At 38.5% G+C, this 15,601-nt stretch overlaps 1 non-coding gene across 1 annotated transcript; it reads left to right on the top strand.

Annotated features, from left to right (window-relative positions):
- The first annotated feature begins 14,168 nt into the window (after nucleotides 1-14,168).
- On the top strand, nucleotides 14,169-14,276 carry LOC112719401 (small nucleolar RNA R71). The gene has a single exon (XR_003161703.1). It is a non-coding gene; the product is annotated as a small nucleolar RNA R71 (small nucleolar RNA).
- The last annotated feature ends 1,325 nt before the right edge of the window (nucleotides 14,277-15,601 follow it).

Raw genomic sequence — 15,601 nt, 5'->3', positions numbered from 1 at the left:
GAGAGCCGGAAAGTCTAAACCTTGTCTGTGGTATTCCGAGTAGGATCTGGGATGGGATGACTATGACGAGCTTTAAACTCATGACTGTTGGGCAAAGTGACAGATGCAAAAGGATCACAGGATCCTATTCCAACACAAGTGAGAACCGACAGATGATTAGCCATGCAGTGGCTGTGCCTGGTATTTTTCATCCGAGACGAGAAATTCGACAATTGATTAGCCGTGCAGAAACCGTAGAGGACTATTTTCACTGAGAGGATGGACGGTAGCTATTGACAACGGTGATCCCCAACATACAGCTTGCCATAGAAAGGAGTATGAATGATTGGATGAAGGCAGTAGGAAAGCAGAGATTCAGAAGGAACAAAGCATCTCCATACGCTTATCTGAAATTCCCACCAATGAATTACATAAGTATCTCTATCTTATTTTTTGTTTTATTTATCTTTTAATTATCAAAACTCCATAGCCATTTGAATCTTCCCGACTGAGATTTACAAGATAACCATAGCTTGCTTCAAACCAACAATCTCCGTGGGATCGACCCTTACTCATGTAAGGTATTACTTGGATGACCCAGTGCACTTGCTGGTCAGCTGTGCGAAGTTGTGAAGAGACGTGTGAAGCATGGTATTGTGCACCAAGTTTTTGGAGCCATGCCAGGGGATAACAATTTCGTGCACCAAGTTTTTGGCGTCGTTGCCGGGGATCGTTCGAGTTTGGACAACTGACGGTTCATCTTGTTGCTTAGATTGGGTAATTTTATTTTATGTTTAAGCGTTTTATGTTTATTTTCAAAAAAAAAATTCAAAAAAAAATTTATTCTGTTCTTCAAAATTTTTAAGAATGAATTCTAGAGTTTCATGATGATATGTTGAAGCTTGGCTGGCTGTAAAGCCATGTCTAATTCTGTTGGACCGAGGCTTCCATTTACCAATACAACATTCAAGTGGGTAAAATTCCTATCCTTAACCATTACTTTCCCACTTGAATATGGGCTACTAGAGACGGATGATTAACTTAGAGCTCTCTGTGATATTAAGAGTAAGAGGAAGATGGTTAGTGCTGAGAATTGTCAAGCAAGGTTCAATATGGTTGCATGCTCCAAATTGAAGTGTAAGGATTGGTGTAGAGCTAATCTAAATGGGTCTAGATGGTTGTTTGGATGTCTCTGTAAGAATTCAGATTGCTTGCCACCCGGTGGGAACAATGGTGATACACAAGAAGACGGGTGTAAAAGCAAGGTTTGGGACCCTGGAATTCATTCCCACAATCAACACTCTTGGGGCCCTGTCACTTGTTTCCACTTGCTCAAAGGCGTTATGCGCCTAGTTTGGGATCCCGGTAGCCATTGGATTAACAAACATTGGTGGAGATTCCTGGATCAGTACAAGCACAAGCCACCATGACAAGGAACTCACCACATGTTCAACTTAAGGACTTTAACTAAAAGTGATTGGTGGGAGACAACCCACCGTGGTATGATCGTTCTTCTTCATTTTTAGTTATTTTTTGTAGTAGTAGTTTTTACTTAGTTGATTTTTATTAAGTTCTTACTAATTTTCGGATCATGCAGCTATGTTATCATAGGAACCGAACACCTCAGGCTAAAAAAAAAAAAAAGAGCGCACACGACACGCAGCGTTGCTGACGCGTCCGCGTCAGATGGGTGTGTGTGAAAAAAAATAAATTTGACAGAGAGTTACGAGGGAGTGACGCTGGAATAATGCCTTTGGCACAAATTGTTCCACGCGACCCCGTCGATGACGCGCCCGCGTCATGTAGGAAAACTGCCTCCCACGCGTCCGCGTCATTCATGCGAAAGCGTGACCTACAGAATCGACGTAAAAGAGTGCTTGGGCAGAGAGTTGTGCTGGCTTCGGGCAAGAAGTGTGCTAAAAGCACAAATTTGGTCACGCGAACGCGTACCCCACGCGTCCGCTTCGTTTTTTCAATATCGGCCATCCACGCGATCGCATCACCCACGCGATCGCGTGACTCACGCGTCCGCGCCGCTTGCGCCGCACTAATTCCACCCAGTTTTCTTTCCCTCTCTCTCCCAATCTTAATTTTCTCTTATTCTTTTATCCTCTTCTTTTTCTTTCTTTCATAATAAATTATCTCTTTCTATTTTCAGTTCTTCTTTTCTTGAGGACAAGCAAACTTTTAAGTTTGGTGTTGACTCTTCGCTTAGAAGTTTTCTGTTTATTCCTATGGCACCAAAAGGGAGGCAAATCATCTTCATTGAGGAGCACAACCTGAAGAATAAACGACTGCTAGGATAACTAAGGTGGTTGAGTTCCTTTCATTTTTTATTCCTCCCCTCTTTGTCTATGTTATGTTCCGATTTTCTGCTATTTTTCTTTGTTTGTTGCATGATCCTTTATTAGTTAGAATCCTAGGACTAGTTTAGTTCTCCCTATTGCTTTAATTCTGAAAAAAAAAATTGTCTCATGTATTACTCACTGAGCTTAATTTCAAATCAAAAATACAGGAGTGATATATTGCATGAGAAAGTGGGTCTATATTGAAGAATAGTCTTATATACTTAAATGTGGTGGTATTTTCTGTGATTCTGAATGCATGACATGAACAGTGCATATTTTTTATAGTGAAGTTTATGAATGTTAAAATTGTTGGCTCTTGAAAGAATGATGAAAAAGGGAAATGTTATTGATAATCTGAAAAATCATAAAATTGATTCTTGAAGCAAGAAAAAGCAGTGAAAAACACAAAGCTTGCAATATATATATATATATATATATATATATATATATATATATATATATATATAAAATAAAAATAATAATAATAAATAAAGACAAAAAAAAGAGAAAAAGAAAAAACAAGCAGAGAAAAAGCCAATAACCCTTTAAACTAAAAGGCAAAGTGTAAAAAGGATCCAAGGCTTTGAGCATTAATGGATAGGAGGGCCCAAAGGAATAAAATTCTGGCCTAAGCGGCTAAATCAAGCTTTCCCTAACCATGTGCTTGTGGCGTGAAGGTGTCAAGTGAAAAGCTTGAGACTGAGCGGTTAAAGTCGTGGTCCAAAGCAAAAAGAGTGTGCTTAAGAACTCTGGGCACCTCTAACTGGGGACTCTAGCAAAGATGAGTCACAATCTGAAAAGGTTCACCCAGCTATGTGTCTGTGGCATTTATGTATCCGGTGGTAATACTGGAAAAAAAAATGCTTAGGGTCACAGCCAAGACTCAAAAAGTAGCTGTGTTCAAGAATCAACATACTGAACTAGGAGAATCAATAACACTATCTGAACTCTGAATTTATATGGATGCCAATCATTCTGAACTTCAAAGGATAAAGTGAGATGCCAAAACTATTCAGGATTGCAGTTGTAAACCCCACTATAAGAAGAGACATGGGCTTAATCGAACTCTCATTCTCATGTAAATTCACATCCTAAGCTTATATTAGTTTTGGTTGCTTGAGGACAAGCAACAGTTTAAGTTTGGTGTTGTGATGCGTGAGCATCTTGTCTATCTTTTCCTAGTGAATTTGCATCTAATTTGTTGAGTTTAATTAAGAATTAATTATATTTTAGCCACTATGGATGCTATTTTGAGTTTTGTGCAATTTTATTTATTTTAGGTAGCATTCGGATGGATTTGATGAAGTTTCTGCAGAGAAAGATAAGAAACCAAGGAGATGACCAGCGAATACCGATGCGGACGCATGGCTCACGCGACCGCGCGGAATGGAGGAAATCGCAATGACGCGATCGCGTGCCTGACGCGAACGCGTGGACTGGAATCTGCACAAATGACGTGAACGCGTGGACGACGCGGACGCGTCACATGAGCGATCTGCAGAATTGATAGAAAACGCTGGGGTCAATTTCTGGGCTGTTTTAACTCAGTTTTCAGCCCAGAAAACACAGATTAAAAGCTACAGAATGGACAGAACAAGTGGCCCCATCCATCAACTGAAGATCTGTTAATTAATTCAAATTTAAATTCAAATCTTAAATTAGGAAAGGATATTATTTTAATTTTTAGTTTTAGATATTAGATTTTAAATTTATTAGGATTAGTTATAAAAGGAGGAAGCTTTCCTTCCTTTGTAGAGGTCCAGGGGAGGATCCCATTCCATCCTAATTTACAATCTTTATTTTCCCTCTCAATTATGAGCAACTAATCCTCCATTGTTAAGGTTAGGAGCTCTGTCTATTTCTATGGATTGATTTTATTATTTTTCTATTTTAATTTATGTATGAATTTATATTTTAATAATTGTTTTCGTTCTTTATTTTATAAATTTGGGTGTAACGAAAGTATGCCCCATGTTCTATTTGAGTTCTTGTAAAACTTGGAAAAGCTCTTTACTTGAACAATAGCTTGAAAACATATTATCCTGAATTTCTAATTGTTTGTATTTAACGGGATACGTGACATATAATCCCTTTATTTTTGGACAATTAGGATTCTTGTGGCATATAAACTAGAATTTGATTATCACCCTCTAATTGGAATTAATTGACCAAAAAATTGGCTGTTGATGAATTTTAGAGGAGACTAGGAAGGTCTAAGGAATTAGGGTCTAGTCACATATAGTTTGCCATAAATTAAATCCTACATGTTTAAAATAGTTAGTAAGAAAAGTTAATCCGGAAAAATAGATAACTCTGAAGCCTTAACTATTTTCTCCATATTTTATTCCTCACCTATTCACCTGCCTGTTTTTAATATTTTTTTATATTGTTTAATGTCTTTTATATTGCATCTCAAACACTATTTTCTGCTTGTCTAACTAATCCTATCAAACACTATCGTTGCTTAATCCATCAATCCTCGTGGGATCGACCTTACTCACGTAAGGTATTACTTGGTACGACCCGGTGCACTTGCCGGTTAGTAAGTGTGGTTGTAAATACCGCATCAAGTTTTTGGCGCCGTTGCCGGGAATTGACTGTGATTAACAACTATTAGTTGTTTGATTGTTTAGATTAGGCGTTTTAAATATTATTTTATTATTTTTCAAAAAAAAATTCCGTTTGAAAACCCCCTGCCCCGTTTTATTTATTTATTTTTTCTTTCTTCCGTTTAAAAATATTTTTTTAAAATAAAAAAAATTAAAAAATTAAAAAAATAAAAAATAAAAAATAAAAAAAAATTAAAATGAAAAAGTTCTTGTTTTGCGTTAGCAACCCCCTGTCCCCCGTTTTATTTTTTTTTTACTTCATTTAACATTTGAATTTTGTTTTCAAAACGTGCGTCAGTTTTATTTATTTATTTTTTATCTTTATTATTTTATTTTTTTCTTTTATTTTCATTCTGTTTTTTTTACATTTTTTTTTATCTTTCAATATTTTATTAGTTTTATTTTATTTCTATTTTTAACAAAAAAAATTTAATAATTAAATAAAATAGTATTAATATTTTTTTTAATTTCTGAAATTAAGTTTGGTGTTTTCTAGTTAGTTTTATTTTAATTTTTAGAATTTTGTTCTTTTTTTCTTTGCTTTCCTGTTTACCACATGGTGCGTTTAATTCTTTTTGGTGTGTTGTGCTAAGGAAAAATAATGAAGAGAGATCATATGAGTTACTACTCACACCCGAGTAATGATTCATATCATTATGAATGGGAAAACCACCCAAATTTTGGTTGGCAAAGTCAAAACCAAAGAAACTTCAATGCTCCATGTTCCAACTATCAAGAACCACCATCCCCATATCCATACCAAGAACCACCTCCTTTCTATCCATATCAAGAACCATCATCTTTCTACCCATATCAAGAGCCACTATCTTCTTATTCATACTAAGAACCATCCTCTTTTTACACTTATCAAGAACCATCACCTCCTTCTTATTCATATCAAATACCATCGGATCTTGAGCTTCTCATGAAAGAATATTTACATGATATAAAGACAAGTGTCAAAAATATAGAGAAGCATATGCAGTCGATTATCAAATACCAGGAAGAGGAACAAGCAAATTCCTTCCCAAAAGATACAATGCAAAATCCTATGGAAGAAAGTGAGGAAATCAATCAAAGGAGTTTATACTCCAGTGCATTAGAGAACTTTCCATCCTCACACATGGAAGAAGAAGAAGATGCAAAAACAAAGGAGGAAGATGCACCCACAAAGGAGGAAGATACACAACCTCTCATGCCCTTGGTAAGCAATGAAGAAGAGATTGAATTAAAAGAAAGCTACCAAGAAGAAGAGGTTGAAATTGAGGAAGCTTGCAAAGAGGTGGTAGAATTCAAAGAAGAACACAAGGGAGTGGAGCTTGCAAGACCTCTTCCAAAGCCATCACCATCCAATACAACATTCAAGTGGGTAAAATTCCTAACCTTAACCTTTACTTTCCCACTTGAATATGGGATACTGGAGACGGATGGTCAACTTAAAGCTCTCTGTAATATTAAGAATAAGAGGAAGATGGTTAGTGCTGAGAATTGTCAAGCAAGGTTCAATATGGTTGCATGCTCCAAATTGAAGTGTAAGGATTGGTGTAGAGCTAATCTAAATGGGTCTAGATGGTTGTTTGGATGTCTCTGTAAGAATTTAGATTACTTGCCACCCGGTGGGAACAATGGTGATACACAAGAAGACGGGTGTAAAAGCAAGGTTTGGGACCCTGGAATTCATTCCCACAATCAACACTCTTGGGGCCCTGTCACTTGTTTCCACTTGCTCAAAGGCGTTATGCGCCTAGTTTGGGATCCCAGTAGCCATTGGATTAACAAACATTGGTGGAGATTCCTGGATCAGTACAAGCACAAGCCACCATGACAAGGAACTCACCACATGTCCAACTTAAGGACTTTAACTAAAAGTGCTTGGTGGGAGACAACCCACTGTGGTATGATCGTTCTTCTTCATTTTTAGTTATTTTTCATAGTAGTAGTTTTTACATAGTTGATTTTTATTAAGTTCTTACTAATTTTCTGATCATGCAGCTATTTTATCACAGGAACCAAACACCTCAGGCTAAAAAAAAAGAGCGCACACGACGCGCACACGTCGCTGACGCATCCGCGTCAGATGGGTGTGTTTAAAGAAAATAAATTTGACAGAGAGTTGCGAGGGAGTGGCGCTGGAATAGTGCCTTTGGCACAAATTGTTCCACGCGACCGCGTCGATGACGCGCCCGCATCATGTAGGAAAACTGCCTCCCACGCGTCCGCGTCACTCACGCGAATGCGTGACCTGTAGAATCGACGTAAAAGAGTGCTTGGGCAGAGCGTTGTGCTAGCTTCGGGCAAGAAGTGTGCTAAAAGCACAAATTTGGTCATGCGAACACGTACCCCATGCGTCCGCTTCGGTTTTTCAATATCGGCCATCCACGCGATCGCGTCACCCACGCGTTCGCGCCACTTCAACAGTGCGCTAACTGCGCGATCGCGTGACTCACGCGTCTGCGCCGCTTGCGCCGCACTAATTCCACCTAGTTTTCTTTCCCTCTCTCTCCCAATCTTAATTTTCTGTTATTCTTTTATCCTCTTCTTTTTCTTTCTTTCATAATAAATTATCTCTTTCTATTTTCAGTTCTTCTTTGCTTGAGGACAAGCAAACTTTTAAGTTTGGTGTTGACGCTTGGTGTGCGAAATCGTGATCGTTCCTTCCTTGGTAACGGTGCTAAAAACTAAATACGCACGTTCATGATCTTATATCTGTTTCACAACTTTGTACAACTAACCAGCAAGTGCACTGAGTCGTCTATGTAATAAACCTTACGTGAGTAAGGGTCGATCCCACGGAGATTGTCGGCTTGAAGCAAGCTATGGTCACCTTGTAAATCTCAGTCAGGCATATTCAAATAGTTTTATAAAGTGATAAATAAAAGATAAATAGAACATAAACTAGGATAGGGATACTTATGTAATTCATTGGTGAGAATTTCAGATAAGCGTATAGAGATGCTTTCGTTCCTCTGATCTCTACTTTCCTGCTATCTTCATCCAATCAATCCTACTCCTTTTCATGGCAAGCTTTATGTAGGGCATCACCGTTGTCAATGGCTACATCCCATCCTCCTGTGAAAATGGTCCAATGCGTTGTCACTGCATGGCTAATCATCTGTCGGTTCTCGATCATACTGGAATAGGATTTACTATCCTTTTGCGTCTGTCACTACGCACAGCCATCCCTTCCCAGATCCTACTCGGAATACCACAGACAAGGTTTAGACTTTCCGGATCTCAAGAATGGCCATCCACGGGTTCTAACTTATACCACGAAGACTCTAATAGCTCAGACTCAGTCCCCTGTATTAGATATCCAAGAGATACCCATTCAATCTAAGGTAGAACGGAGGTGGTTGTCAGGCACGCGTTCATAGGGGAATGATGATGACTTTGTCACGATCATCACATTCATGTTGAAGTGTGAATAAATATCTTAGAAGCGGAATAAGTTGAATTAAATAGAAAAACAGTAGTACTTTGCATTAATCTTTGAGGAACAGTAGAGCTCCACACCTTAATCTATGGTGTGTAGAAACTCTACCGTTGAAAATACATAAGTGATAAGGTCCAGGCATGGCCGAATGGCCAGCCCCCAATACATGATCAAAGGATCAAAAGATAATCCAAAGATGTAAATACAATAGTAAAAAGTTCTATTTATACTAAACTAGTTACTAGGATTTACAGAAATAAGTAAATGATGCAGAAATCCACTTCTGGGGCCCACTTGGTGTGTGACAGGGCTGAGCATCGAGCTTTACACGTGTAGAGGCTTCTTTTGGAGTTGAACGCCAGCTTGTAGCCTGTTTCTGGCGTTGAACTCCACTTTGCAACCTGTTTCTGGTGTTTGACTCCAGAATGCAGCATGGAACTGGCGTTGAACGCCAGTTTACGTCATCTATCCTTATTTAAAGTATGGACTATTATATGTTGCTGGAAAGCCTTGAATATCTACTTTCCAACACAATTAAGAGCGCGCCATTTGAAGTTCTGTAGTTCCAGAAAATCTATTCCGAGTGCAGAGAGGTCAGAATCCAACAGCATCAGCAGTCCTTTTTCAGCCTGAATCAGATTTTTGCTCAAGTCCCTCAATTTCAGCCAGAAATTACCTGAAATCACAGAAAAATACACAAACTCATTGTAAAGTCCAGAATTGTGATTTTTATTTAAAAACTAATAAAAATATAATGAAAACTAACTAAATCATACTAAAAACATACTAAAAACAATGCCAAAAAGCGTATAAATTATCCGCTCATCACAACACCAAACTTAAATTGTTGCTTGTCCCCAAGCAACTGAAAATCAAATAGGATAAAAATAAGAAAATATACTATAAATTCCAAAATATCAATGAAACATAGCTCCAATCAGATGAGCGGGACTTGTAGCTTTTTTCCTCTTGAATAGTTTTAGCATCTCACTTCCTCCATTGAAGTTCAGAATGATTGGCATCTATAGGAACTCAGAATTCAGATAGTGTTATTGATTCTCCTAGTTCAGTATGTTGATTCTTGAACACAGCTACTTTATGAGTCTTGGCCGTGGCCCTAAGCACTTTGTTTTCCAGTATTACCACCGGATACATAAATGCCACAGACACATAACTGGGTGAACCTTTTCAGATTGTGACTCAGCTTTGCCAAAGTCCCCAATTAGAGGTGTCCAGGGTTCTTAAGCACACTCTTCTTTTGCTTTGGACCTTGACTTTAACTGCTCAGTCTTAAGTTTTCACTTGACACCTTCACGCCACAAGCACATGGTTAGGGACAGGTTGGTTTAGCCGCTTAGGCCAGGATTTTATTCCTTTAGGCCCTCCTATCCACTGATGCTCAAAGCCTTGGATCCTTTTTATTACCCATGCCTTTTGGTTTTAAGGGTTACTGGCTTTTTGCTCTTGCCTCTTGGTTTTAAGAGCTTTTGACTTTTTCTGCTTGCTTTTTTTCTTTTTCTTTCTATTTTTTTCGCCATTTTTTTTCGCAAGCTTTCTGTATTCACTGCTTTTTCTTGCTTCAAGAATCATTTTTATGATTTTTTAGATTATCAAATAACATTTCTCCTGTTCATCATTCTTTTAAGAGCCAACATATTTAACATTCTTAAACAACAACTTCAAAAGACATATGCACTGTTCAAGCATTCATTCAGAAAATAAAAAGTATTGTCACCACATCAAAATAATTAAACTAGTTTCAAGGATGAATTCGAAACCATGTACTTCTTGTTCTTTTGTAATTAAAACATTTTTCATTCAAGAGAGGTGATGGATTCATAGGACATTCATAACTTTAAGGCATAGACACTTAAATACTAGTGATCATGAAGACAAAAACATAAACAAACATAAAGCATAAAAATCGAAAAACAGGAAAATAAATAAACAAGGAGATTAAGGAATGAGTCCACCTTAGTGAGGGTGGCGTCTTCCTCTTCTTGAAGAACCAATGGTGCTTTTGAGCTCCTCTATGTCTCTTCCTTGTCTTTCTTGCTCCTCCCTCATAGCTCTTTGATCTTCTCTAATTTCATGGAGGATGATGGAATGCTCTTGATGTTCCACCCTTAATTGTCCCATGTTGGAACTTAATTCAGCTAGGGAAGTGTTGATTTGTTCCCAATAGTTTTGTGGAGGAAAGTGAATCCCTTGAGGCATCTCAGGGATTTCATGGTAAGGAATTTCCTCATGCTCATGTTGAGGTCCATGCTCTCTTGTTTGCTCCATCTTTTTCTTAGTGATGGGATTATCCTCTTCAATGAGGATGTCCCCCTCTATGTCAATTCCAGCCAAATTGCAGAGGTGACAAATGAGGTAAGGAAAGGCTAACCTTGCCAAAGTGGAGGACTTGTCAGCCACCTTGTAGAGTTCTTGAGGTATAATCTCATGAACTTCCACTTCCTCCCCAATCATGATACTATGGATCATGATGGCCCGGTCTATAGTAACTTCAGACTGGTTGCTAGTAGGAATGATTGAGCGTTGAATGAACTCCAACCATCCTCTAGCCACTGGTTTGAGGTCAAGCCTTCTTAGTTGAACCGACTTGCCCCTTGAGTCAATTTTCCATTGAGCTCCTTCCACACATATGTCCATGAGGACTTGGTCCAACCTTTGATCAAAGTTGACTCTTATAGTGTAGGGGCGTGCGTTCTCTTCCATCATTGGTAGGTTGAACGCCAACCTTACATTCTGCGGACTGAAATCTAAGTATTTCCCCCGAACTATGGTGAACCAATTCTTTGGGTTCAGGTTCACACTTTGATCATGGTTCCTAGTAACCCATGCATTTGCATAGAACTTTTGAACCATTAAGATCCCGACTTGTTGAATGGGGTTGGTTAGAACTTCCCAACCTCTTCTTTGGATTTCAAGTCGGATCTTCAGATACTCATTCTTTTTTAGTTTGAAAGGAACCTCAGGGATCACTTTCTTCTTGGCCACAACTTCATAGAAGCGGTCTTGATGAACCTTAGAGATGAATCTCTCCATCTCCCATGACTCTGAGGTGGAAGCAATTGCTTTCCCTTTCCTCTTTCTAGAGGTTTCTCTGGCCTTAGGTGCCATAAATGGTTATCGAAAAACAAAAAGCAATGCTTTTACCACACTAAACTTAAAATGGTTGCTCGTCCTCGAGCAAAAAAAAGAGAAAGAAGTAGAAGAAGAAGAAAAATGGAGGAGATGGAGGGAGAAGGTGGATTCGGCCAAGGGGAAGAAAAGAAGGTTGTGTTGTGTGAAAATGAAGAAGGAATGAGGGGTTTATATAGGAGTGGGGAGGGGTTAGGGTTCGGCCATTTAGGGTTGGGTTTGGGAGGGAAATTATTTTGAATTTAAAGGTAGGTGGGGTTTTTGGGGAAGAGACGATGGATGTGAGTGGTGAAGAGGTGATGGGAAAGAGTGATTGAGTTGATTGGTGAGGGGTATTTAGGGAAGAGAGTTATGAAAAAGTGTGAAGAGGAGAGAAGAAGTAGGTGGGGATCCTGTGGGGTCCACAGATCCTGAGGAGATCCTGTGGGGTCCATAGATCCAGTGGGGCCAAGGACTTTAATCATCCCTGCTCCAATTAGGCGTGTAAACGCCCTCTGTAGGCAATTCTGGCGTTTAATGCCAGATTGCAGCATGTTTCTAGCGTTAAACGCCACTTCCATGCTTGTTTTGGGCGTTCAACGCCAGTTTGCAGGATGTTTCTGGCGTTGAACGCCAGTTTTCCTCTGGGGTGCATTCCTGGCGTTTAAACGCCAGAATGCTGCTTGTTTCTGGCATTTAACGCCAGTTTCATGCTCTGTTTTGGCGTTAGACGCCAGCCAGATGCTCCTTACTGGCGTTTAAACGCCAGTAAGCCCTTCTTCCAGGGTGTTCTATTTTCAATGCTTTTTTTCATTCTGTTTTTGAATTTTTTGTAGTTTTTGTGACTCCACATGATCATCAACCTAGTAAATCATGAAATAACAAAGAGAAAATAAAATAAAATATATTAAATAACATTGGGTTGCCTCCCAACAAGCGCTTCTCTAATGTCAATAGCTTGACAGTGGACTCTCACTGAGCCACACAGGTGATCAGGTCAATTTTATAGATTCCCAACACCAAACTTAGAGTTTGGATGTGAGGATTCAACACCAAACTTAGAGTTTGGCTGAGGCCTCCTAACACCAAACTTAGAGTTTGATTGTGGGGGCTTTGTTTGACTCTGTACTGAGAGAAGCTTTTCATGCTTCCTCTCCATGGTTATAGAAGGAGAACCTTGAGTTTTAAACACAAGGTAGTCCTCATTCAGTTGAAGGACCAACTCTCCTCTGTCCACATCAATTACAGCTCTTGCTGTGGCTAGGAAGGGTCTTCCAAGGATGATGGATTCATCCTTATCCTTCCCAGTATCCAGAATTATAAAATCAGTAGGGATGTAAAGGTCTTCAACCTTTACTAACATGTCCTCTACTAGTCCATAAGCCTGTTTTCTTGAGTTGTCTGTCATCTCTAGTGAGATTCTAGCAGCTTGCACCTCAATGATTCCCAATTTCTCCATTACAGAGAGGGGCATGAGGTTTATCCCTGACCCAAGGTCACATAGAGCCTTCTCAAAGGTTATGGTGCCTATGGTACAAGGTATTAAGAACTTTCCAGGATCCTATTTCTTCTGAGGCAATTTCAGTTGATCCAGATCACTCAGTTCATTGGTGAGCAAGGGAGGTTCATCTTCCCAAGTCCCATTACCAAATAATTTGGCATTCAGCTTCATGATAGCACCAAGGTACTTGGCAACTTGCTCGTTAGTAACATCTTCATTCTCTTCAGAAGAAGAATACTCATCAGAGCTCATGAATAGCATAAGGAGGTTTAATGGAATGTCTATGGTCTCCAGATGAGCCTCAGAGTCCTTTGATTCCTTAGAGGGAAACTCCTTATTGATCTCTGGACGTCCCAGGAGGTTTTCCTCATTGGGGTTCACGTCCTCTCCCTCCCTTGTAGATTCGGCCATGATGGTCAATTCAATGGCCTTGCACTCTCCTTTTGGGTTTTCTTCTGTATTGTTTGGGAGAGTACTAGGAGGGGTTTCAGTGATCCTTTTACTCAGATGGCCCACTTGTGCTTCCAAATTTCTAATGGAGGACCTTGTTTCATTCATGAAACTTAGAGTGGCCTTAGATAGATCAGAGACTATATTTGCCAAGCTAGATGGATTCTGCTCAGAACTCTCTGTCTTTTGCTGAGTGGATAATGGAAAAGGCTTGCTATTGCTAAACCTGTTTCTTCCACCATTATTAAAGCCTTGTTGAGGCTTTTTTTGATCCTTCCATGAGAGATTTGGGTGATTTCTCTATGAGGGATTATAGGTGTTTCCATAGGGTTCACCCATGTAATTCACCTCTGCTATTGCAGGGTTCTCAGGATCATAAGCTTCTTCCTCAGAAGATGCCTCTTGAGTACTGTTGGATGCAGCTTGCATTCCATTCAGACTCTGAGAAATCATATTGACTTGCTGAGTCAATATTTTGTTCTGAGCCAATATGGCATTCAGAGTATCAATTTCAAGAACTCCCTTTTTCTGAGGCATCCCATTACTTACAGGATTCCTCTCGGAAGTGTACATGAACTGGTTATTAGCAACCATGTCAATGAGTTCTTGAGCTTCTCAGGCCTTTTCTTTAGGTGAATAGATCCATCTGCAGAATGGTCCAGTGACATCTTTGATAATTCAGACAGACCATCATAGAATATATCCAGAATGGTCCATTCTGAAAGCATGTCAGAAGGACACGTTTTGGTCAATTGCTTATATCTCTCCCAAGCTTCATAGAGGGATTCACCTTCTTTCTATCTGAAAGTTTGAACATCCACTCTAAGCTTACTAAGCTTTTGAGGAGGAAAGAACTTGGCTAAGAAAGCCGTGACCAGCTTATCCCAAGAGTTCAGGCTATCCTTAGGTTGAGAGTCCAACCATATTCTAGCTCTGTCTTTTACAGCAAATGGGAAAAGCATAAGCCTGTAGATCTTGGGATCAACCCTATTGGTCTTAACAGTGTCACAGATCTGCAAGAATTCAGTTAAGAACTGAAAAGGATCTTCAGATAGAAGTCCATAAAACTTGCAGTTCTGCTGCATCAGGAAAACTAATTGAGGTTTCAGCTCAAAATTGTTTGCTCCAATGGCAGGAATGGAGATGCTTCTTCCATGTAAATTGGAATTAGGTGCAGTAAAGGCACCAAGCATCCTCCTTGCATTATCATTATTTTTGGCTGCCATCTCCTCTTCCTGTTCGAAAATTCCTGTAAGGTTGTCTCTGGATTGTTGTATTTTAACTTCTCTTAGTTTCCTTTTCAGAGTCCTTTCAGGTTCAGGATCTGCTTCAACAAGAATGTTCTTGTCCTTGCTCCTGCTCATATGACAAAGAAGGGAATAACAAAGAAAATATGGAATCCTCTATGTCACAGTATAGAGATTCCTTTGTGTGAGTAGAAGAAGAAAATAATGTAATGTAAAGAAGAGAAGAGGAAAAACCTCGAACACAGAGAGGGAGGTGGTGTTCGAATTTTTGGGTGAAAGAGAAGTGTTAGTAGATGAATAAATAAATAGAAGGAGATGAGAGGTGAGAGAATTCGAAAAATAAAAATTAAAATTTAAAGTTAAATTTTGAAAATAAAAATAAAAAATTTTTAAAATTAAACTTAGAATTCAAAAATTAAAAATTAAAATTAAATTAAATTTAAAATAATTAGTTAATCAAAATGAAATTTTGAAAAAGAGGGAGGTATTTTCGAAAATTTAAGAGAGATTGAATTAGTTAGGTGGTTTTGAAAAAGATATGATTGAAACAAAAAGATAAGATTGATTGAAAAATATTTGAAAATCAATTTTAAAAAGATAAGAGGTTAGGAAAGAAGTTAGAAAAGATTTTGAAATTGAATTTGAAAAAGATATGATTGAAATAAAAAAGGGATATGATTGAAACAAAAAGATATGATTGATTGAAACTTATTTTGAAAAAGATTTGAAAAAGAAATTTAAAAAGATTTGATTTTGAAAATTAAAGTTGATTTCTCGACTAACAAGAAACAAAAAGATAAGATTTTAAGATTTAAAGATTGAACCTTTCTTAATAGGCAAGTAACAACTTGAAATTTTTGAATCAATCACATTAAATACTAATAAAATTTTTGAAAATAAAGAAATAA

Source organism: Arachis hypogaea, chromosome 10 (assembly GCF_003086295.3).
Source record: "Arachis hypogaea cultivar Tifrunner chromosome 10, arahy.Tifrunner.gnm2.J5K5, whole genome shotgun sequence".
Classification (NCBI taxonomy): Eukaryota; Viridiplantae; Streptophyta; class Magnoliopsida; order Fabales; family Fabaceae; genus Arachis; species Arachis hypogaea.
The sequence above is the reverse complement of the archived record's forward strand: the minus strand, read 5'-3'. Positions and strand labels throughout refer to the sequence as shown.